This window comes from Sorex araneus, chromosome 1 (genome assembly GCF_027595985.1).
Source record: "Sorex araneus isolate mSorAra2 chromosome 1, mSorAra2.pri, whole genome shotgun sequence".
Classification (NCBI taxonomy): Eukaryota; Metazoa; Chordata; class Mammalia; order Eulipotyphla; family Soricidae; genus Sorex; species Sorex araneus.
Genome location: NC_073302.1, coordinates 264,555,154 through 264,580,943, shown reverse-complemented (window position 1 = coordinate 264,580,943; position 25,790 = coordinate 264,555,154).

Sequence of the window (25,790 nt, the reverse complement as noted above, 5' to 3'; positions counted from 1 at the left end):
CTTGGGATTTAATTGGCCTCGAATATTATTCCCTCCCGGGCATCTGCTTTCTCCACTTAAACCTCACTTGCCCTCAGTTCCTAGCACCCCAAAAGCAGGGTCCCGACGAGGGACGGGATGGATCCAGGGCAAGCGGTGAGTTATGTGCTACCCTGGCATCGAGATGGGCCTGGCCAAAATGCCTAATTCTTAACTATAAGTTAAGAGCTTGATCATAAACAAATGCTGTCATGATCCAAAAGTAATGATGAGACTAGGACCCTGCTAGGGATAGGAAAGACTGATCTGGCCTGAGCACTGTAGTCTGAGATTGAGATGGCCCCAGGAGAGCAATTCTATAAGCTTTAATGCATCTCTTATTGCGTCCATACATACTTATTAATATTATGAATTCTTATGTTTGCTGGTTGAGGAGAAGAGAAATAGACTCATGGGACTCTGCCCTTGGGTGGATCCTCCTGCTGAAAGAGAATTAAGTCCTAGCAGAAGCATCCCCTAAGGGAAAGGAACCTCAACCCTATTGATGGTGACCAAACCTATGTGTAAGCCCCAACCCCCTTGTGCTGGGGAGATTTAACTATGCTGTAAGAGTGGGTTGGGGGGCCAGATCCACAGATCCAGAGAGACATCCAGAGCCGGGAGAGAAGCAGAGAGAGAGAATGAAATGAACTGATCGAGCAACCAGTTTGGCCTTCTTCCTTCCATCGCCTGCCCTTGACCGACAGCACACACAGTGGTTCCAGGGCACCGAACATGGGTGGTGAGACAGAGCTGCCTAGAGAGCCTGAGAGTGCACGCACCCGTTCGGCGAGACTTAGCTTTTTACAGCCTGCCAGTTCTATCATGGGTGAGGCTCTTTTGAGTATGTGGAGAGTGGCCTTGAGCATGACTGTGGCTGGGTTCTGGAGGTTTTCGGCTACCAGAGCTCTGTTTGGGGTGGGGATGAAAAAACAAAAATAAAATATTTTTGCTCAAGAAATTCTTTAATGTCTTAGGATAAGGAAATGTGTATTCACAATTGTGTGGGTATGTGCTGCATGCATTCAGTGGCCGTGAGCCGAGCCGCTTCCCAATCCCAGCTGGCTGATGCCACCAATGGAGGCATGAAGAAAGTAACAGGGCCACCAAACTGGTTGGTGATCAGCCATCATTTATTCCAATCCTCATCCTATTCTAGTCTCACTCTCTGCCCGTCTTCCAGTCTCACTGGGTGGCCCATTCCAGTTTCCCCCTGCCCTGAGTTCCCATCTCACAGCCTTAGTTAAGAACAAAACCTCAAAGGTTTGGGGTAGCAATTACACATAGGTGAGGTAGCATAGCACAATCAAAATATGTAAAGACCTTCTTCCAGGAAAGCTCTTCTAGGACAATATCTCATTCTTCTAGGAGATCTGCCCAAGACCACGAGTGGGATGCCATCTAAGTTATATTACTATCCCCTTTCCTTAGCCAATATTCATTTAAATGATCATCTTAAATTTGCTTCTTAATAATATTTCTAATCATTTTGTATAGTCACAGTAACAGCTTTACCAGGCATAAAGAATGACTCTCCTGGGGACTGTAGCACTGTGGTCCCTTTATTCATAAGCTTGCTTGAGTGGGCACCAGTAATGTCTCTATTATGAGACATGTTGTTACTGTTTCTGGCATATAAAATGCGCCATAGTTAGCTTGCCAGGCTCTGTTGTGAGAGTGTGAGGGTGGTATTCCTCCTGGGGACATCTCAGATTCCAGACTACAGTCCTCAGATCAGAATTGTCCTTCCAAACCACAGCAGTTTCCCTGTTCAGTTACTTATTTTTGGGTCCTGACAGAGTTTTCTATGACTCTGCTCTTAACTTATAAATTTTAAGATGCTTTGTCTGTCTAGTTTCGATGTCAGATTAGCTTACAGATTATCCTGCGTCCACCCAAGGCCCTTCATTGCAATCCTCCTTTTGGGGTGCTGTGAACTAAGGGAAACTGAGCATCATCATCATCATCATCATTATCATCATCATCATCATCATCATCATCATCATCATCATCATCTGTTAATTGTCAAATTTCTCGAGCTGTCTCAGTAACGTCTCCATTCATCCTAGCCCTGACATTTTAGAAGCATCTCTTTACTCGACCTTTCCAATGGTGCCGCTTTGGAGGCTCTTTCAGGGTCAGGAAAATGAGACCCTGGAAGTAACTTTGTTTACTTGTTACTTTTTTGGCATATGAATACACCATGGGGAGTTTGTGAGGCTTCCCCATGTGGCCAGGAAATTCTCAGTAGCTTGCCAGGTTCTCCCAGTGAGAGAAGTAGGCTATAAGGTGTATATATAGACAACTGAGGCTTAAGTAGAGTAAATATTATAGATGTCCAGGATTAAATATTATTCAAAATCATTTAAATCTCAAGTAACAAGAGCATAGCATCAATTGTCTTTCTGTATCCATACAAAAAAAGATATGTCTTTAAAGTAAACTGAAAAGGACTTAAAGCAAAAAGAAAAGCAATATTACATTTAGCACTGTAGCACTGTAGCACTGTCTTCCCATTGTTCATTGATTTACTCTAGCAGGAACCAGTAACGTCTCCGTTATGAGACTTGTTTCTGTTTTTGGCATATCGAGTACACCACGGGTAGATTGCCAGGCTCTGTGGTGTGGGCAGGATAACACTCCATAGCTTGCTGGGCTATCTGAGAAGGATGGAAGAATTGAACAGGTGCAAGGAAAACGCCCTACCCACTGTGCTATCACTGAAGCCAATTGGGATATTAAATGCCATCAAATATTGTGAATTGTAGGATAACATACATTTATCCTTCCAGCCTTGCCACAGGGAGCTTAGGTTTATCAGCTTACACCAATCACAATGCCCCCAGTCACTCCCATTCCCTTATCTGTAAACTCTTCTCTGTGCTCTCCTCCCCAACCAGTTAATCACCTTTTTCCTCAATCAATTCTATTACCTTGTAAGATCAGATCCTTCTAAGGGCCCTGAACTTGTAAGTTAGGTCTTTTGCACAGTTTACCTTAAAACAATGTCTTTTCTGTATGAATCCAGGAAGATAGTTAATATTATGCTTTTGTAACTTGGGAATTAATTGACTCCGAAAAATATTCACTCCTGGGCATCTACTTTCTCCACTCAGTTGCCCTTAGTTTCTATCACCTCAAAAGCAGGGAAATGGTATTTCCCTGCTGAACCCCTCTCTTTATGTCAATGATCACTTCCTTGTAGAATGGTGAGATCTTGGTAGTGAATCTGTAATACAGCTCGAGGAGGATCCTGATGTACTAGTTTGAACGCCCTGTTTGGCTAGGGCTTCATTGACCTCTTCAGTCACAACAGAATCAAAGGCCTTCTTTAAACTGATGAATGTTAGACAGAGCAGCATCTTGAACTCTCAAGAAACTTCAATGAGCTTGGTCACTGTGTGGATATGGTTGATCATACTGAATTCTTTTCGTTACCCGGGTTGGGTTTCTCCCTTAGTTGTCCTTCATCTAGTGTTCTGCCTATTATATTCAGGATGACTCGAGTAAACAACTTGTAGATGATGGACAATAGGCAGATTGGGCAATAGTTACCGATGTTGTGAATGTCTCCCTTCTTGTACAACAGAACGGTCTTGCTGGTTTTCCATTGGGACAGAATCTTGCCTTCATACAGGTAGCAAGTGAAGAGCTGAGCCAGTGTATTGACGAGTAATGGTGGCAGATTCTTCAAGTGTTCAGATCTGACCTTGTCTGGAATGGGTGCTGACTGGATGATTAATGTCAAAGGGATTTAATAAATAAAGCATTATTACTCTTTGGGATAAATATGCTGAATCTAAGAAAGGCTTTCCTATCATTATATTCTGTGGTTGGGGGGGAGCTTGATTTTGTTTCAGTTTTTTTGGTCATACCTGGCAGTGCTCAGGACATACTACAGGCTATGTGCTTAGGTGTTACTCTAGTGAGTTAGGGACCATATATGGTGTTGTCCATCAAACTTGGAACAGCCATATCCAAATCATGTGGCCTACCTGCTATACTATCACTCCAGCCCCATATTCTGTGATTCACATATTTGTCACACAGATTACATTTGTTGAATAATAACATTTGTTAGATGTTTACAATTATATCTTTTTTACATTGTGGATAACAATACTACTATGAATGAATTTTATTTAAATCATGAAAGATAATTACTCCTAAAATCTGAAGTTTATGTTGGTGTGTTATTGAAAGATTTTTTTGTTTGAACTTATATCTATTAATATTGCTTCTTAGTCATTGTTTTTTCTAACCTTAGTCTTTATAATTCTAAATGTGTTTCATATGTATCTATGATTAATTAATCTAATAATTAAGATAAAATTGTACATTCTTTTATAAAATGTGCACTCAGTTTTAATGTTCTTGTGGACTTGCTTTTTGTTATTAATGAGAATTTTATCCTCCCACCTTGAACTTCCCAATGCCTATATCTGATCTTTCAATGAATCACAGCATGGGAAATCTTGTCAAATATATTTTTGCCATAATCACTGCACCTGATTATTTTGGTTGTTCCTTAATCCTATTGATCTTTGTCTTGAATCACACTTACTGGGTGGAAATCAATATTCATTGATTAAATATGTCACCAGTGAAAGTAGCAGACAGGTTTTACTCTTTACAGTTATTTTTTTTTAAAGATGCATATTTTTGATGGGCCTATAATTATCAAGTTCTTATGTTTGTGACAATAGTTTTATAACGTACATCATAGACTAAAAGTCTGACTTGCTACTAATTTGCTAAATACAACAAAACAGTTCACATTAAGATAAAACTATTTTTAAAATAAATTATTATCCCAACAAAGATAAGATAACATTTTATAAATTAAAGGATTTGTGTGTCTGTTTGTCTGCCTGTGAGCGTGAATGTGTATGTGTATGTGTGTGTATAAAAGAAGATTTGTTTAGATTTATACAATTTATATAATTATATCATTTTACTTATATAATTTATTCTTACAATCTATTTTTATAGCTTATATAATATAATTTATTCTTCTGAAATTATAACCAAAAATTAAAAGGTGCTAAGGAAATTCAAGCTTATGAAAAAGTAATTGATTCAATATTCAGAAATAGGGCAAATGCACTCAGGAATCTAATATATGACAATACTAGATTTATAGATTCTACATGATGTTTAAGTTTTACAAATTAAATTTGCATGAGTAACTTTCACAGAGGGCTGAAGCGATAATACAGTGGTTGGGTATTCACCTTTCACATGTCTGACCTGTGTTCGATTCCTTCGCCCCTCTTGGAGAGCCCGGCAAGCTATGGAGAGTATCGAGCCCGCACGGCAGAGCCTGGCAAGCTACTTGTGGTGTATTGGATATGCCAAAAACAGTAACAATAAGTCTCACAATGAGAGACGTTACTGGTGCCCGCTCGAACAAATTGATGAGCAACGGGATGACAGTGGCAGTGACAGTGAACTTTCACAAGAGGAAAAAGAAAATAAATATGAATCCCCATCAAAAGCTTAATTGATTTCTAGTGTTGAAACCATCCATTGACAAAAAAATAAGGTATTGATAGAGTATTGAATACAGAGGTGAAAATATTTTTAATCTTACCATGTAGTGGTAATGATAAGTAAAACATTTAACTGTAAAACACAAGCATCATCCATTGTGATCTCTTAGCACAGAGCCAGAAGTAAGCCAGAAGAAAGCTTGATTTGACCCCAAAACAACAACAAACAAATCTCTACTATAAGTTCCCTAAACATTAAAATAAATATTATATTAATAATTAATAAACTATTACAAATCATACTAATCAACACTATTAAATGCTTAAAGGGAACATAAAAGTTTTGCGAATATTATATTATTTATTGCATTTTCAGATATAGCATTTAGTATGCATTAACATGATTTTTGTTATCACAGTTTTAATTTTCTAAGTGAGAGTTGTTATATGTACTTTCAGTTCTCTAAAATTAAAGGACACTTTATTAAAATGGACTGGAGAAATAGCACAGTGGGTATGGTGTTCACCTTGCATGTGGCCAACCCGGGTTTAATTACTCTGTCCCTCTCAGAGAGCCCAGCAAGCTACCGAGAGTATCCTGCCCTCATGGCAGAGCCTGGCAAGCTACCTGTGGCATATATACTATGCCAAAAACAGTAACAAGTCTCAGCATGGAGACATTACTGGTGCCCGCTCGAGCAAATCAATGAACAACGGGAGTACAGAACAGAACAGATCACTCATGTTGTTATTTAATTCTGAATATTTTTCCTGACCTTTCTTACCATCATTATGACTTATCATCTCTTAGTATTTATTGTAACTGCCTTAAAGTAATAAGCATGGCTTTTTATAACTGCTTTGAAAAAAAAGTTTTCTATCTGTAAGTAGCCAAATAATTATATATCTACATTTCTTCCAGGTGCATGCATGTTCAATGGGCAGTCTCTGCATCCCTAACAATGTCTCTGATCAAAGGATACTGACTCACATAAAACAATTATTGTTAACTTATCTAATTCTAATAAATCTGTGTGTGGCAACATGTTTTCTATTGCTGTGGAAAACATGAACAATATAGACAAAACTTTGGGTTTATCCAAAAGTTTTCTCTATAAAAATTAATCATTTAGTCAGGATATTTTTTTCATATCAATGTCTGATTGCTATAACCTGAATAAGCAGACATAATGTCTCTGCATTTTCTAGCATACCTGCATTATGGGTCACTTATTTCTTTTTTTAAGAATCACAATAAAACATGACCAATGAATTGTATGCTTAATATATGGATATGTGAGAGGTGAATAATACATTTTTAACTTAAACAAGAATCTATGAACCTAAAATTCTCAATAGTTTGGTTAAAACAATTTTAAAATGAAGCTTATAGTGTGCCATTCTTATTCCAGTAAAACAATATGTTTAGATAAAATTAAATTAAGAAATCTCATTTGTTGGTTACATATCTCAGTGAATTAGACTTTTCCCTTTAATAAATATTTCAATCTAAAGAAAGACATCTCATCAAAATAAAAGCAAATGACAGTACTAACTCCAAAGAAAGAGTACATTATTTAAAATGGATGAAATGGCCCAAACTCTGCCCTATGATAGTTAAATGTTCAAATATAAGAGATTCAAAAATAGAGTTAATTCACTTGTACAAAAAAAAAACCCTGAGTCTCCATGTTTGTCCTAATTTGAGATGAAATAATGAAAACAGTGTAGCAAAGCTAATGAACACTCTTAGAAAAGCTGTGTCTAACATTAATCAGTGCACTTCAAAATCAAAAGAAATTTCATTAGAACTTAGAGCTACATTATTGATTTCCCTAATATTCTTCATAACAGGTACATTTAACATGAAAACTAATAAGTAGCTATTAATATACAATTAACTTTTTATTATATCACAAGATTATTGAGGTTTCATATATAACAATTATCCATTTAGTTTTATACTTCAATTGTTTTTTTTTCTTTTCAGAATTACGTAAACATAATTGCATTCTTATTTTAAAGAATATTCATTAATTCCAAAAGAAATTTTAGGTCTGCCTTTCTGCATTCACTCACTATTTCAAGTCCTGGCTAGGCAACCACTAATTTGACCTTAATTTTGACATGTTCTATAAGTAGAATCATTCATTACATTGCCATTTGTATTTAACTTCTTTCAGTAACTGCATTTTAACCTGTTGTAGCTTGTATCACAATGGTTCTTTCTTATTGCCTAATATAATAGATTTGAGGGAAAAATGTTTTTAATAAACTAGTATTTAATAGATCATTATAATTAAGTTTCAATTGCCAGTCAATGATTGAAAAGTTTAATATGAAGTAAAATTTTGTGGCTTCATTGGTACTCTTGATATTTTTGATTAATATGTGATACTCATAGAATTCAGGTTCTGATTATCACATTTATTTCTTTCTCAAAAACTAAATCTCTTTAAAACCTCAGGAGGGGGATTTTAGAGATAGTGCAACATGTAGGGCTCTTGCCTTTTCTTGGATGTGATATGGGTTTGACTCTTGGAACCCTACATAGGCACCAGAGTAATTTGTTAGGCACAGTCAAGTATGGCCCCAACCTCCCAAAAAATAAAAAAATAAAATCTCAATATAAATTGCCTCAATTTTCACAGTATGCATAATAAAATAAGTTTTGTGAATGACTATATCAACATATATATACATATATATACATATTTGATGATTGCATTTTCACCTTTGTATTCTTTTTTTTAATTTTTATTGAATCACCATGTGGAAAGTTACAAAGTGCTCAGGCTTATGTGTCAGTTATACAATATTCAAACACCCATCCCTTCACCAGTGCCCGAATTCCACCACCAAAAACCCCAGTATACCCCCCGCCGCTGCTCCCCCACCCCCAACTGTATAACTGCTGAATTTCACTTCATTTTCTCTTTACCTTGAACACGTTCCATATTTCAACATAAAACTCACTATTGTTGTTGGAGTTTTCCCCCAAGAAAGACAGCCCTACTACTAAGGAAGCATTTGATAATTAGCTTTACATTGCTGAGAATCAAGAGATATGCAGCCCCAGAGCTTTACGTACATAAGTCTTTTTTTTCCCCCTTTTTTCCTTTTCCTTTTTTTTCCCCCCCTCATCACCCTTCTGACGCCTCATAGTATGGTGGACGCCATGCTGTGTTTCTCCCTGAAAATGGGAAACAACCAGGAAAGAGGGATATTTCCTCTTCTTGGCCGGTGTGGGGCTGTTGCTTAGTTCACAGTCCAGGGAAATGGCTGCTACTTTAATAACCTTCAATATTTCAACAAAAACTCACTGTTATTATTTGGAGGTCCCCCCCCCCCAAGTCAGACCTGTTAAAAAGGAACCGTTTCACATTGCTGACAATTAAGAGATGTTAAGTCTTAACATTAACCATTAACCAGCCTCATGGTTTTGGATATCTGTATAAAGTCCAGGGAAAATTCTGCCAGAAATTGCATAGCCCAACTTACAGTCCCAGTGCATTGCTTTAAGAAGCTGAGCTGGATGCCCAAATGTGTTAGGTCTCTGGAATCAAAGTCTTTAGGCCCAGAGGGTCCGTTTCACTCTCAGCAGCTCCAAATTTATCTGGGCTGAGGGTGTCCTGGTTACACCCACTTCCCTTGATTCCCTAGGAGCCCAAAGTGTAAAAACCGTATACCTCTGGGTTAGGAGTCTTAGAAGATCGCTCCTGCCACGTGGCTGCTGCTGCCGCCGCCATTTTCCATGCAGGAAGACAGGGTGGGGAGGAAAGATCCATCTCGGGGCAGCACGGAGTTGTAGCCCAGTTCACAGTCCCAGTGCATTGCTGTAAGAAGTTGAGCTGGATGCCCAAATGTGTTAGGTCTCTGGAATCAAAGTCTTTAGCGCAGAGGGTCCCACCTTTTTATTCGTAGTTAAACTTGTCTGGTATAAGTTTGAAACTAGCAGAAACAAAATTGATTAATTATTAATGAAACTAATGATTAATGGTTAATGAAACTAACAGAAATTGATAACAGTTTAATGGGTACAGATCAAAATAGCAGTTTGAAAACTGATGGCAAACTCAAGCCAGTATATAAAATGAGGTTCAGGAGCATAAAGTTATTAATCAGCTTATTTTATAAAAACGCAGGTTTTTTCTTATTCTTTACAATTATTGGTTATAACATTAATTTTTAAAATGAGAACAGAATGGTTTAGTGATTAACTGATACCAAGTTTAGGTAATAGTTGTACTGCTTTTAATTTCTGAAGCTAAAACATAAATAACTGAGGTCAAGTTAGCTTTGTAAACTAATCTAAATTTGGCTTTTCTTGTTTGACTTAATGATTTTGTTTTACTTAGGAAATCTTCAAGGTTGAAATTAATTTGTGTTGAATTTTAACAGTCAGTCAAGTATTTTTAAGGGTGAAAAATGTGGCCAAGTTTATAAGAAGTATTACAAGAAGTATTACAAGAAGTATTACAAGATTGAACTGGAGCGATAGCACAATAGGTAGGGCGTTTGCCTTGCACAAGGCCAACCAAGTTCGATTCCTTGATCCCTCTCAGTGAGCCCAGAAAGTTACCAAGAGTATCCTGCCCGCATGGCAGAGCCTGCAAGCTACCCGTGGCCTATTCAATATTTTATAAAAAGTAACAAGTCTCATAATGAAGGCGTTACTGGTGCCTGCTGGAGCATATCTATGAACAATGGGACGACAGTGCTAAAGTGCTACAATTACAAGATTACAAGAAGTATTCATATTAGCAGATAAGTTTATCTTTAAAGTGCATGTACCTTTATATATATATATATATACATATACATATATATATACATATTTGTACAGAACAACTTGTTTTTATCCCTAGGGAGTTTAAAGTCCAGGGTTAATATATAAATGACATGTGGTGAGTAAAATCATAACATAGGAATATGACTGTTTACTTTTCTGGGAAAAATAAGCATTTTTAGGAAAATAATTTATTAAAAAAATTAACTTAGACTTCTAAATCATACAGCTTTCTTAATAAATTGAAGGATTCAAGCAGAGGAAATCAGAGTTAGATTTGACTCATCAAAAGAATGAAAAAGGTTATTAAGGGGGTCTAGAGCCATGGTTCAGTGGGTAGGGTGCTTACCTTGGATGTGGCTAACCTGGATTTGATTCCCAGCACTTCATATGGCCCTTGGGCCCTCTAGGACTAATTCTTGAGCACAGAGTCAGGAAGAAACCCTGAGCACCACAAGGTAGGCATTTGCCCCCCACCCCAAAAACACTTTGAGGGAGTATAGTTCAGATAGTGTGAGAAAAGCTTGAATTGTCCAGGAACGAGGAACCTTTCTCTCAAGACATCAATGGAAAATTATTAGCTATTTGTAAACATATTGGTGGAGCTATAGTGAAAACAGAACAAAACAGAAGTGAGTACTACTTATGAGCAGCCAGATCCATTATAAGATGGCAAAACAATCTCCAAGTAAAGACTATCATCTTTTCTTTACACCAGCCATCCCCAGAGTGAGCCTCAGATCTTAGGGTTTGCTAAATAAATGACATTTTTTGCAATAATGCTACGCTATTATGTTTCTGCTTCTGTGTTGACATTTACACAATGAAATCTCATGAGGAGGGGTCTAGTTTCATTATGAATGTCAGGGGTAAAGCAATAATTTTTATATATTAAATCTCTACCCTTGATTCATGTCTTTTTTATATTCTGTGTCATGAAATAGAAAGTTATCATAAAACACATCAGCTGCATACAGAACATCCAGGCTATATTAAGCCTTATCACTTGTAAAATTGTTTGAGTTGTGAGCCGGAACAACAGTTTTCTTTTCCTGATTGTATTTTCCTAAATGTTTGACTGAATATTAAGTATGGCTTCATAAGTTCATGAATTTACAAAAATTGAACCGCAACCACCTCAAAGGAAACAATAAATAGCAGTCATTGATCTAAAATCTGTTCAAATTTTCTCTTACTTCTACTCAGCATCAGATTTCAAGAAATGTATCCCAATTTACAATGATAACAACTTCTGGTTTTGTATATGCATGAATACCTAAATAAATATCTATATAAATATCTATATAAATGTATGCATATAAATGTTTTAATGGCTTATTTTTAATATGACAAATACCTATATTGCTTTTGTAATTTTTAAAATCATAGCAAGGTCAGCAATGAAGTATCAGAAGTAAAATAACTGCCTGACTTATACTTCTATATTTTTCTTAAAAGTAAAAAATATCTAAACCACACAAAACTCATTAAACTAAATATTGTAAATTTATCTTTCTGATGTTTATTAATTACATCAGTTAATTAATCATTAATGTTTATTAATTGCATTATTTATTAATTACGGTATATTATTATAGCTGTCTAGTAGTAAAAAATACTAACCTAACTTCTTAATTTTATTGCAAGTTAACTATGTTATATAACATAATATATCTGTATACATCTACAGGTCACTCTTAACTATCAAACGTTTATTAATTTGCCAATCAGAAGAATTTAATATCTTTGCAACTATGTGGCTCTATATAATAGTGATCTGCATTTATCCAGGATTTGGTGCAGTTGAAATGTGTGACTTATGCTAAGGGTTTGCGATGCGAGAACACTGTTGATGACAGCATTAATGAACAGACACACAAGGAGATGATAAATTAGAATCCAAATGCACTAGGAGGCTCTGTCCAAAAATATGTAAATAAGTAAGTGTTCTATAATAATGCACCTATGAATTAGTATAATTATCATAGCCAAATAATCAGACGCAAAAGTTTTCAAATTCAAGCATAGGAATCTTTAATGCCTTCTCCAGTTATAGCAGCTACCCCAGGAATATGTACACACAAAAGTAAAGTTCCCCTCCAAGGATCCCACACAGAGAAGTGGTTCAAGGTAAGGGTCTGTAACCATGTTTGCTGAATAAAGTATATGTTTCTACTATTGCAATGTGGATTTTCCCAATAACTTATTTTTATGTTAGATTATCTTAATTTGTAAGTGAAATATTTTTACCGAGGTGGGAGCTAACATGTTTGTAATAGAACTGTACACTATGTATATTTTATGCAGTAACCAGTTCATGATTTCACAATTTCCAAAGTAATGCACATACTAGCTTATTATAAAAAACTGAATATGATTTTTAATTCACAATTTCAATCCATTACTGTCAATTACATAACATCAATTCTCAAATCTTGACAGAAAATTTTAAATTATAGTCAAACATTCCATTTAAATTGAATGAGGTATGTAAAGGTTATACTCCCCCTTGTAAAAGACAAAATGAGGCTTAATATTTTCTAAAAGGTGATGCTAACCAAATTGTCTCCCTGATAATAAAGACAAAAAAGGAAACAAAGTGGGATCTGCTCCTTAATGACTATGATCCAGGAGGTCTACGAACCATTTTGACACCCAGAGATCTATTGAAATGCATGTAGACTGTAAACTGAGCTAAAAGAACAGAACTCCAAAAACACACAGCCGTGAGAGCTCCTATAATCTTCATCCTCAGCAATGAAAAACAAACTATCAAATGAAACCTTTTCAGCAGGTCTGATTGTTGGGGGGAAATTCCAAATAATAATAATCAGTTCTCTGTTGAAATAATGTATCCAAAGTATAGAAAGAATAAAGTGAAGATCATTGGCCACTCAGGTGCGGGGGTGGGTGGGAGGGGGGCATACTGGTGTTCTTGGTGGTGGAGCGTGTGCTCTGGTGAGGGATGAGGGTTTGATCATTATATGAATGAGACTTAAACCTAAAAGCTTTGTAACTTTTGTCACGGTGATTCAATAAAATAATTTTTTTTAAAAAAAGGAAACAAAATGGAGTAAAAGTTTTGTATTAACTTTTTAAATGAAGATAATATTTATATTTTCTATATAAGCTAACATTGTATGATTAAAACTCAAATGGCATTGGATATACAAATGTGTTTTAATAAATATTATGTACAATACTTAAGTGCATAGAAGTAACAAGTTTACGTTATACAAAATACAAGTATTCATTTACCAGTAATGTGTTAATTCATCTGCAATTTCTTTACTTTTTATTTAGAACAAATTTCCATATTATTTTTGATAAGTAAACATGTTACTTAATTTATTTGTCATGATTCTTGTTCACTCACCAGCTCCAAATCCTTGTTAAATAATTTTTCTTGCTCTTTGTATTAAAATTGTAATTTCATGAAATTTTGTTAGCATTTATACAGATATACTAATTGGTTAAAACTACTAGCACATGAGTTAATTAAAGCCTTCAATAAATATGCTATTTCTTTTCCCATGACTGCTAAGTTATTCCTAGCAACTTGGTAACTAGATTGTCGTTTCAATACAGTTTAATCAATGCAGTACTTGTAGCAATGATGTTTTATTTATTTTATGCAATATATAAAACCATCATTTGAACAATTTAAAATTTAAAAAGTTTTAATCACTGGACTGGAGCAATAGCACAGTGGGTAGGGCCTTGCACACTGCCGACCCAGATTCAATTCCTTTGTCCCTCTCACAAAGTCCAGCAAGCTATTGAGAGTATCCCCCCCCCACGGCTGGAAAGCTTCCCATGGCGTATTCAATGTGCCAAAAACAGTAAGAATAAGTCTCACAATGGAGACGTTACTGGTGCCCGCTTAAGCAAATTGATGAACAATGGGATGATAATGCTATAGTTCTATTGTAACTCTTAAGAGTTTCTTAGAATTACATATAAAAAAGAAGATTCCTTCACATAATTACTACTCAAAAACACATTAGAAATTATGAATACTAAAGTGATTTTATAAATATTTTGAACAAAAAAATTAGAGTATATCATAATATAGAAAAATAAACTGCTTTTTAAAATACCAATAATAAAGATTTACTATTTAAATTATTTTGAAGATGAGAAACTTCTACCAAGTATAATATAAAAGTTGCTACAATGTATTAGGAAAATGATCCATGGCCACTAAATATTTTGTTAAAGTTACTGACAGGTAGGAGAAGTGTTTGCTCCCTATTTGTATCTCTAAGGGATGTGGTTGTACCTTTGGTGTATTTCAGGTTTCATGCATATGCAACTTTAGATCATATCTTGTTTTTATTACACTGTAATACTGTCTTCCCTTTGTTCCCTGATTGCTCAAGCGGGCACCAGTAATGTCTCCATTGTGAGACTTGTTGTTACTGTTTTCGGCATATAGAATATGTGAAAGGTAGCTTGCCTGGCTTTGCCATGCGGGCAGGATATTCTGGGTAGCTTGTCGGGCTCTCCAAGTGGGACTGAGAAATAAAACCCGGGTCGGCTTTGTGTAAGGCAAATGCCAATGCCCTACCTGCTGTGCTATCACTCCAATCTTGTTTTTATTACAAGGAAAATGTTATAACTAGCCTACCCCCCACACACACACACATACACACAGATAGATCTGCCTGCAAATAAAAATGTTGTATTAAAAAATAAAAATAAGTGTATTTTATACTTTTGTTATTGAAAAAAAGATGGTGTACAAAGTCTTAATATTTATGCTTTAGGGAAACCAATAAATGCACCACTCAAGGCAAAAATTTCAATATCATTTCAGCACTGTCCCTCAAGTCTTCTGATCCTTTTTCTCTCTCCTAACTACCCTACCCCAAATAGGTAATCTGAGTTCTATTACTGAGGCAGGAGGGCTGATGGCTCTGTTTGTCCATGGTTCCCAGGTTCCTCAAAATTTTCAAGAGTGAAAAATATTGAGTAATAAAGATGCTCAGACTCAGAGCTGGAAAGTAGAAAAGTTTATTAGAAAGTAGGAGAGAAAGGAAAAGGAGTTCCCATGTGGGGAGGAACTTAGTATAGGCCTGAGATCACTATGATTCTTCTGTGTGGGCAGTTCATAGGAAAACTGGGTCTTTGTGTTACAGAGAATGTACAGAAATTAAAGATACGGTTTTCCCGTAGACCCTTTTAAATGAGAGTTGGCTCTTGTCCAATTGTCAAGTGTTACAGGGGATTCAAGGATCTAGCATATCTTTGTCTGGCCATTTGCCTTACGTGGTTTCCATTATCATACCCTCCCTGTGAATCTAGACTCTGGGGCAGAACTGTATGATGGACAATTGTTAACTTCCTGGTATAAGAAAGTACCCAGGAATTCAAGGGAAGTCAAAATGAAGGATGGAGCAGGCAAATCTGGATTTTATTACAGCAACTGACAAGGGTAAACTGAGGCTTTCCCTTTCATTATTATCATAATTTAAATATTTAATTGGTTATTGTCAAGTCCTTTGATTTGTTTCTTTATATTCCACACACACAAGTGTAATTATTCTGTATTTGTCTTTCTCCTTCTGACTTTACTTTTTGTGAAAGCCTCTAGTTCAATCTATGTTGCAGCAAACTGCAAGATTATTTCCTTTTAGCAAAACCTTTATAAGTACCACATATGAATAAAAAGAACTTTATTCTTTTGATGATGTACTATATATCTCATGTGCTCTTTTTTTTTCCCTGTTCTTCATTTATGGTTTCATCTCCCATGGCACACCCAGGTTCTTATCTTCAAGAAGCCAGAAATGGAAGCATAATGTAAATGAAATCATTTTATTTGGGAGATCTGAAAGAGGAAAAGGGCAGGGAATGGAATGCAGGGGAGATCTTCAGGATTCAGGAGACATGCAGGAATCTAGCTTTTCTTAGGTTTATAGTTAAGATTGGGGAGGTGAAGAACAGAATATATATCTATTACTAGGACTTTGTGTAGGAGAAGGGCATTAGATCCTTGATAGTCTTTTCATGTTTTTATTAGGACCTTTTGTCTTCTTTGTAATTTTTTTTCTGAGTGGATCTGCCCTTCTCTATGTAGTATCTCAGTTTGTCTGTTTCTAAGGGGCTCAGTATTTCTTTCTCAAAAGTATGTCGTCTTTATGCCTTTGGGCTATTCCAGGGTGCTGCGGCTAGAAAACTTCTTTAAATTATGACATGTTTTTATTAATAAAGAGCAAACTCCCTACATTGCATTTTCTCATTCCTGTATCACAGGAATGTGAGATCATAAATAAAATAAATTAAGTCAGAAAAAGAAAAAAAAAAAAACAGTCTCCAGAATTTAGGTTGCCTGATTGTAGTTAGACCGTAGCTTTAAATTTGTGATATTCTGACGCACCACTGTGAGTTTGTGGTCACATGGTCATTGCAGCCTCTATAGTTTTAAGGACTAATGATACACCCTCTATACCAGTGGTCACAGTTGCTTTTGCCTAGTAATGATTATGCTATCAATACTCAGCAAGTCTGGGCAGCAAATGTGACTCACAGTCACAAATACCCAACAGCCACTATAGTGTTGCAGTAGAAATGGGAGAAAGTGGGTGCCGTGAGCTTAATAGAGGACTTGAATTAGATCTAAACAAATTTTTAATCTACTGAATAACAGTACAATTATCGCCATAGTCGTAAGGAGATAGATAGAAAGGGTCCATAGCAAGGAATTTTGGGGAAGGAATAAAACCAATAGCCCCCGGCACCATGCAATCCCTCCAACGGCCAACATCCAGAGACTATAAAACCAAGCTCCCGGAAGCACATGTTTGCAAAGTGGCTGCACAACATCTAATAGCCTTGTTCTTCTTGGAGAACCTGACAAGCTACTAATAGTCTATTGCCCACACAGAAGAGCCTTGCAAGCTCCCCATGGCGTATTCATATCCGAAATACTGTAAAAGATATACACATACCTCTCGGAGAGCCCGCCAAGCTACCAAGGGTCTCCCGCCTGCATGGGCAAGCTACCTATGATGTATTCAATATACCAAAACCAGTAACAATAGGTCTTATTCCCTTGATCCTGAAAGAACCTCCAATCATTGGGAAAGAGGAGTAAGGAAGAGGTTGCTAAAATCTCGGGGCTGAGTGTAATAGAGATGTTACTGGTGCCTGCTCGAGTAAATCGACAAACAATGGGATGACAGTAACAGTGACAGTGAATGAAAATTAAGAAAATGTGATGGGGACTGGAAACTGAAACTGACCCCCTAAGTTATACAAGAGAAGGGAGTGAAAAGCATTCATTTTATGACCCCAATTAACTGAGTTAAGGGCCCACAAACCCATCAGATTGAAGGGGGCACACTGGGCCCGACAGATTTATGAGAGTGCCCAGGAGATGGTACCTGAAGACTGAACCAAAAAATGGGAAAGATATACTGACACTATTTTCTTTTTGAGCACCTGAAGGCCGTACCATGTGGGAACGATGCCTTGATTGTTTTTCTCTTACTTATTACTTCTGTATCCCCTGTTTACTGATAAGAATGTATGTAGATTATAGACTATGATTTTATAGCTCTAGATTTTAGAGGATAAAAGTGAGACCCTCTCAGCAAACATGGCCCCAAGTTTCTTTCTCATCTGACTTACAGTCCTCAAAGCTGAGCCTTTTTATTAAACTCACAGTCATATCCTGAGTGCTCTCTCTCTCTCTCTCTCTCTCTCTCTCTCTCTCTCTCTCTCTCTCTCTCTCTCTCTCTCTCTCTCTGTTCAATTATGGCTCACACCAGTACAACACCTTTACATGAGGTATGATAAAGAAATTGAAAACTTGGGTAAGGCCTAGGACTGACTTTTATTTCCTGAAAAGATCAATTCTTCACACCAGCCTGGGTCCATGACTCCATGAGAAATCAGGTGCCGGGCTCAATTTCCATCCAATGAAGACCAAGTGCAATCAGGATTGGCACAACAGTCACCTGGTGGAGCTGGCAGACGCTGGTTCCTGCCGTGCAGGGGCTCATCCGCAGAATTTGTTTGCCTTCCCAGCTGCTCCCAGAGTGGAGGTGGATCAGGAGAAAATAACTTTCTCTCACTTCCTCATATAAGACACCTTTTGGGGTTCCACCAACTTCAACATCACCGTCATCCTATAAGTGACCCCAACTAAGAACATTCACATAACTAATACAATATTACAAATCGTATACTTCCCTTTTGCTGACTGAATCCACAGTCCATGTGTTCTCAGTGTGACATGTCTTAGGCGTCCAGTGAGTCCAGCAGTCTCAGCTAAGGGCCATCTGGTTCACCCAATATGAGGCTGACAGAGGGACAAGGGTCATCAGCAGCGCCATCTTTCCGACAACCTGGAGACAAATCAGAGTCCATCCCAGGCTCAGGCACACTGGGGACAAGACAGCAGTGATCCAGAGGTTTATTCCAGATCCCAAGTACATTGGAGATAAGGAGGGCGTCCAGAGGTTCCATCTGAATCTGACAGGAGCTGTCTGAAGCTTGTTATTTAAGGGTCCATTGTCCAATCATTGCACAATGTCTTCCATCAAATTGGCCAGTCTGAGATCAGTGTTGCCCAGCATTGATAACCAGATGTTTTGGGGTCGAACGAGTCTGGTTATCAACGATCATGTACATGTCACCACTGGCTCAGGGGGCAGCCCAGGGAAGATCCACCCGCATGGAGGAGGCAGGCATCTGCCATGGCACCGTAGACTTACAAGCCTCCGGTGAAGCCAGGGTTTGGATGGCACTGGGCCTATAGCTGACTAACCTTGCAGACAACTTGTTACTCATTCAAAACAAGAAATTGCTCCTGCTCTCTATAAATTCATAACAGGGGGATGGCAGGTAACCCAGCTAATCTGATTGCTCATCTTACTGCTGACAAGGCCTGGGGTAACCAGTCCAGATGACAATGAAAATAAATAAGGGTAGAGGTAAGTATAAAATAAAAGGAGCCTTTTTCCAGCTCTCTGTCAAGGCCCTCACCCTTCATGCGGAGGGCTGCCTTAAGGAACTCGAACTTTTTTGTATTCAAGAACAAAGAACCCAGTTGGACAAGAAACTCCAGACACCTGAGGGCAGAGAGAAGTCAGCCACAGGACACCAGTGACAACAACACCATGCTCAACAATCATAGAGCATGAGAGTGAAACCTGGACATTCAAGACCGGAATAGCGTGAGATGTGGACTACAGTCAATGCAGAAATGTATTGGTTTAGGTTGATAAATTTAATGACTATAAAACCAAAATTTACCAGGGGGTTTGTGTGGTAACTTTAATCTAACAATTTCTCGGGACCTGAAATTATCACCAAGCAGAACTGCATCTCAACCAGGGTGTTTCCTTTTGCTAGAAAATGGCAATGAGAATGACCCGTCTGAAGCAGAAAGCATCCTATTGTCTGAGAACAGGGCAATCCTGTGTTGTTTAAATGTTTAAAAATGGGCTGAACGTGTATTCCCTGGCACTGAGTGATTTGTTTCCTTACTCTGAAAATACTTTCTGACATGATTCATCAAGCTGGATTCTGACATGCATACACTGATGGCAGACGGAAGGAGCTAGATTTCTTTCGTCTGGGGTGATCAATGTCTCTCAGCCTCTTATTGCTAGGTCCTTAGTTTGTGAAGGAGGGATTTGCCCTCAGGCTCTTTTTTTTTCCATCAAAGAAGAATCACAGACCCTTTCAATAGCTGAGGTGCAGTTCAGGCTCCTGAATATCTTGTTTAGTGTAGTGATGGCCTCCTCCTGAGGTTTTGGAAACCTGTTGCAATGCCTACTTAGCGCAGACCAATGTTACCTGGGTACAGGATGTTTCTGGCAAGTGTGCAGTGAGGAAACATGTTTGTTCTGATCATGCTGTGTACTTGACCAGTTGCATACTCCCACCACCCTCCTGAACCTATCTAAAGGCTGGATGTCTCTTAATAAAGTGGATTCTGCTTTACAGCACCCCCACTGTGCTCATGTGCTTATTTCTCTTTCCTTGGAGGAGGTGGTGCCAAGGTTTGCTCTTTTCCTTGGACCCCTTCCCTTGGCTGGAGGGAAGCTCGGCCCTCTCCTCAGGACTCTGAGCAGTGGCCTCTTGCTGGATGAGGGAGCATGCTGACCAGAGGCTGGGACAAGACCCCCTCACACACACAAAAAAAGACTTCAGATAACCAAAACAGTTTTGCTAAAAATCAACAAAATTGAAGAGCAACTGAGGATATTTTTATAATTCCTATAGAACTTAGTAATAAGGATTATTTTTGCATAATGGACAAATAGTGAGGCTTTAAAATGTAAAGATGCAGTCAACTATTCGATTTTTTGACAGAAATACGAGGATAAATTCTACAGAAAGGATTGTTATTTCAATGAAAGTTGCTGGACAATATAAATCAAAATCCAAATAAACAAATAAATTTCAGAATTTAGATATTGACCCAACATCTGAAAAGTAACTTCAGATGTCACTGTGATATAAATGTGAAAACACAACCAGTGAAAATCTAGAAAGAAATAAAGCAATATTCAACCTCATATTGGTGATGACATTTTAGATATAACATCATATATATGATACCTGAAAAAAATGCAATAGAGAAGGTAGCCCTTATTAGAATTAAACACATTTGATCTACAAAAGAGATTATTAAGAGATACAAATTAAAAAATTTAGACAAGATATCTTCATAATATATATCTTATAAATTATGTAGATAGGTTTATATTTATCTACTGATTTAAATGTTCCAGATTCAAAGCATTGTTAACTCAGTTGTCCAAATTATGCCCAGATAAAATTTAGGATGTTAGGATATTTCAAGATGCAAGTAGTACTAGATTGGTGGATTTGTTAAAGTAATTTAGTCTCTCTGATTTTAACTTAATCCATTTAGAACTTAATACAAGGTTGTTTTATTCTCCTCCAATTTTTTTATGCCTACTTAATAATATCTCATCTTATCTTCACTAACTTGCTCATCTGATTATATTTAAAAATATAGTGAGTCATTCTTATATTTTAGGAAGTATCTTCATATAATTTCTCCAGACATTTATGTGTTTACTTACTTAATCACTGTCACTGTCACTGTCATCCCATTGCTAATCGATTTGCTCGAGCGGGCACCAGTATCATCTCCACGGTGAGACCTGTTACTGTGTTTGGTATATTGATATGCCACGGGTAGCTTGCCAGGCTCTGCCATGAGGGCGAGATACTCTTGGTAGCTTGTCGGGCTCCCTGAGAGGGCCAGAAGAATCAAACCCGGGCCAGTCGCATTCAAGGCAAACGTCCTACCCTCTGCACTATTGCTCCTTAATAGACCTCCCAAACAGTACTTAGGGGATCCAAGGGCTACAATCTGTGTGACTCTAGTGTAGGTCTAGGTCAACTAGGCAATAATTCAATGCGAAGGTCTGAGTGTGTGGTGAAACATAGGCTTTGTGGTGCCAGGAACCCTCAGAAGCACCCAGTAGTGACCTGGAACTTCATGGATACATCCTGTGATCCTCAGGAGTTCGTACAGTGCCAGGGATCTACCCTGGTTATGTTTGCCTTGTAAATGCCTAAATCTAGTACTTTATTCCCAGTGCCTTGAATTTATTTTTCAAATAAAAAAGCTAAACACTGACAGTAATAACATTCTAAGTATTTATTCTGCTTAGTTTCGTGTGTGCTTTTAGTTGTTCATACTGAATTAATGTTTTTAAAAATCCAACTATTTATATTTATATATGAAGACACAACTTCAGCTGGTACTGGGAGAAATGTGATTATCACCACTCTCACTTCACAAATGAATCATTAGCAGTAAAAAATAACATTATCCGTGTTCTGCCTATTTTTATCACTCCCATCTCACAATGTTAATAATCTCAATGGATCATTTGAGATTGCTGTTTATTGGATATACTCATTTAAAAATTTATAAACCATATATTTATGCTTTCTGCTGAGGTAAAATATGCTACTAAATAATTATCCAGAAAGAGTGCAGCGTTTTTAGGTTATAACATCATGTTTCATACATTGAGAAAAACTAAACCAGGTAGATTATCTCTACACAGTTATGTAGAACTTAAACTTTTGGAAAAATATTTTAAGAACATTTGCATATACATATATTGAAAATATATGCATATATACATATATACAGGCATAACAATGAAAAGAGTGGTCTAATGGCATAGTTGAGAATCATTTGTAACTTTAGAATTTGTCAGACTCTGATGTTCTTTTATTTTTAAAACCTCTCAAATTAGTAATAACTCTTTACTCTGTTTGTGTGTGTAAGGGGGAGGGGTCATTGAAGGCAGCAGATTCCATTTTATGAAGCTTTTCACCTCAGGATTATTAATGTACAATATGGCAGGTTACTCGATTTGATGGATCAGAGGTGGTAACAGGGAGTAAGAAGCTCACCATGAGTACTGTCCATACAATATATTTCCCAATATCTCATACAATTTCCGGAGCACTGAATCAGGTTATTGTTACTCAACCTTTCCCTGCACTCTGTAACCACCCCCCCCTAACCTGGAATAAAAAACGTACCTAAACTCAAGAGAGAGGAACACCTGTTGAACAAACCACAAGGAAAACCAAGTATGAAACAGAAGATGACAGAAAATATGTTACTATCATTGCACATTTCCTTATTTTAAGGATTCGGTAGCTCAAAGAAGAAATGAAGAGCTGACACAATTTTTGATTCTAGTCTTTATTATTACTTTCTCCCTGTTATTTATTGAGTGTGAAAAAAAATTAAGAACTTAAAAAAAATGACAATGGAGATTGCATTCCTTTGTTCCTATAAACTAATTTAGAGCTTGCTGTAAGGTATTAGCTGTTGTAAGGACCAGTGCCCTTCCTCATATTCATTCAAAGTTCCTATTCTTATTTTGGAGGAGAACGTGTTAGATTTAATTTTCATGTAGAAAAACAGAGAAATGGTTGCATACCGTAAGCATAGTAGATGTTTCAGAATGACTGCTGCTTTCAAGCATCGTCCAGTGTGGAGGTCCCTGTGCACTGCCTAAACAGTCCTAATGATTGTTTGCCCTGAAAGGGGTGACCAGCAGGACATTCTCAGTACCTTACTAAAGCACAGGGACACACAGCTTGGCTGGCAATTTTGCAGAGGAAGGGCCCGCAGGTCACTTGAGCACCACTTGAGAATGTCCTTTTGGTGCCCCTTACTTATACCCAAACCAAAATAAGGGAATGGTTCCTTTTTGAATCTTTAGAAACTGACCCCACTGAACCTTTCAACGGTGTGGATTAGTTATCCACTTTTGTTCCAACTGCTTAATTCTTTAGAAGTCACTTAATTCTGGAGTTATTAGTCATGCCAGTGATTTCTCTTAGACTGATTCTCTTCAGAAACGAGGAGAGCTGACACTTCTGCAGAAATTACGTGAAATCATTTCGACCTGTGAACTTTTAACTTTTAGCAGAAGGGATCACATTATTCTGTGTATGTGACACTTTGTCCTACTTGAACCCCAAGAAATTCTATCTTTACCAAGCATCCACAAGAAAAGAACCTTTAATTCATGATTTCCAACCACAAGATACAAAGAATATGCAATAGGATATTCCTTGAACACTTTCATATAGAATAGTTGGAGTTAGAAAGTCTAGGTGGATGGGGCTGGAGCGATAGCACAGCGGGTAGGGCGTTTGCCTTGCACATGGCCGACCCGGGTTCAATTTCCAGCATCCCATATGGTCCACTGAGCACTGCCAGGAGTAATTCCTGAGTGCCCGAGACAGGAGTAACCCCTATGCATTGCCGGTGTGACCCAAAAAAGAAAAAAAAAAAGAAGAAAGTCTAGGTGGAAAAAAGATAAAAAATTTGTATGAAGATAGAAAATACAACCTGTCATCCCTATGCACTCATTTTAAGTTGCAGAAATGCACAAGGCTCTCTCTTTTCTAATGAAATCCTCTTCGGAAATTTCTTTTGAACATTTGTCCATTAGCTGTTATTGTGATCCTGTTCCAGCTAAAACTGATGCCGAAAGAATCTATTTTTACATCAGTTACAGTGATACTCAAATGAACTGTCTGACCTTTCAATTTCTTTTCACATAAATACTTCACATTGAGACATGAAAACAAATTTTAAAATATTTCTGTAATTTTACCATTTGTGTTTTTGTCACAAAAGCATCACAAACAAGTCTGTTTTAAATTTCAATTAAATTTCAGACTATAAGTATTTTTTGCTGGGTATACAAAATTAGACGTGAGCGTATTTGTTAAAGACACATGTATTATTTGTTGAATCTTTTTATATAACACATATAATGTATTAAGATAACTACAGAATGAAAACAGTGAATGTTTGTTACCCCATATATTTCTAAAGGTGTCTATGGGGAAGGGCTGGTGGTGATCTTTAAATGATATGTCCACATTCTAATTCCGCTAATCTAAACGACATAATTTTTAAAATAAAAAGAAAGATCCTTTACAGATGTGACAAAATAAGGATTCTGATATGAAATTGTTTTTGATTATTGGAGAGTTCCTATAGCACACAAAGTGGATGATATCTGGGGAGAAAAAAAAGAAGGCCATGCTCAGGCGGAGGCAGAAATGGAGTAATGCAGCCACAAAAATGCTAACAGGAGACAAAAAATCTCAAATAAGCAAGAAATCTTCATTAACCAACAAGAGAAGTGTTTCCTGAAGTAGAGAACACTGCCTGTAGGGCTCGGGAAAAATCAGGGAAGGGGAGAAGGTCTATGATAAATTCTGGAGTTTGAGGGTTTTGTTTTTCTTTAGAGGAGAGGGTGTGGTAAATCAAATAAGGTTGGAACATCTGATAGTGCCTGAAGCTGTACTCTTTAGAATAAAACCTGTTTTAAGTTACCATTGTGTGGTCATTTTTAATAGCAGCCTCAGGAAACTAATAGGTAGTTAGGAAATTAATCAAAATATTATCTATACATGTACAAATGCCATTTTTTTTTTGTTGAGAATTAATGAATCTACTTGGGAAGGTAATCAAAGGCAGAGAGTGGATCTTTTCAATAAATAAATTTAAGTAGTTCATTTGCAATATTTATGCTTCTAAATAATATATTATTAATATAATAATAATAATTAATATAATATATTAATATAATAATAATATAATGATTAATAATAATTATGCTTCTAAATAAAAATATTTGAGATTTTTTATTATATCTGAGCCCTCTCATAGTATGCATTTATTCAGAAGAGGAGAAAAAGAAAGAATGATGAAATCAAGCACACTTGTGAAAAATCTCACTTTGTTACCAACAAATACAAAAGGACTTAGTCATTATGTCACCTCTAGTTGCAAAAGTGGCCAGCGAGCATTCTACCATTTGCTTGGCTATAATCAGATACTTGTAGATAAAAGAAATAAATACTTTCATGAAATGCTAGCAAAATTTTCAAAATCTAGAATTTGTTAAATTAGAATTTTCCAAAATTAAAGTCAAATTTTCATT